The sequence below is a fragment of the Mastomys coucha genome, unplaced genomic scaffold (genome assembly GCF_008632895.1).
Source record: "Mastomys coucha isolate ucsf_1 unplaced genomic scaffold, UCSF_Mcou_1 pScaffold14, whole genome shotgun sequence".
Taxonomy (NCBI): domain Eukaryota; kingdom Metazoa; phylum Chordata; class Mammalia; order Rodentia; family Muridae; genus Mastomys; species Mastomys coucha.
In genome coordinates, this window is record NW_022196896.1 from 93,322,244 (window position 1) to 93,322,620 (window position 377).

Here is a 377-nt window from a genome sequence, read left to right on the forward strand (position 1 = left end):
TTGGTCACATGATTTACGTGACTTTTAAAATAAGAACCCAAAGGAATGCTTGGAGCAGTGTGTTTCTAACCTAGAAATTTTTATTTTCTCTTTTCTTTCTTTCTTCCATTCTTTCTTTTTTTAAAATATGAGCTCTTGGCTCAGAATTCAAGCGCACCCATCCCACCAAATCTCACAATGATTCCTACCCTGACAAAGCTGGCATCTCCAGAGTGACTCCTCTCCTGCATCCAGGTGCCTCCCCAGGAACAGTGCTGGCCATCACTGGCAGCAGATAACCCCCCACTCCAGAAAGATGAGAACAGGAGCTTCCTTCCGAAATTCTTGCTTTTTCATCTTGCGGTGGCTTCTTAGATATTTGCAGGCCTTTTTTTTTT

General features: G+C 42.7%; 1 protein-coding gene across 1 annotated transcript in view; it reads left to right on the forward strand.

Annotated features, from left to right (window-relative positions):
• The window catches only part of Cps1 (carbamoyl-phosphate synthase 1), a 105,799-nt gene that overhangs the window by 33,132 nt on the left and 72,290 nt on the right, over positions 1-377 (forward strand). The gene's annotated exons all lie outside the window — the stretch shown is intronic.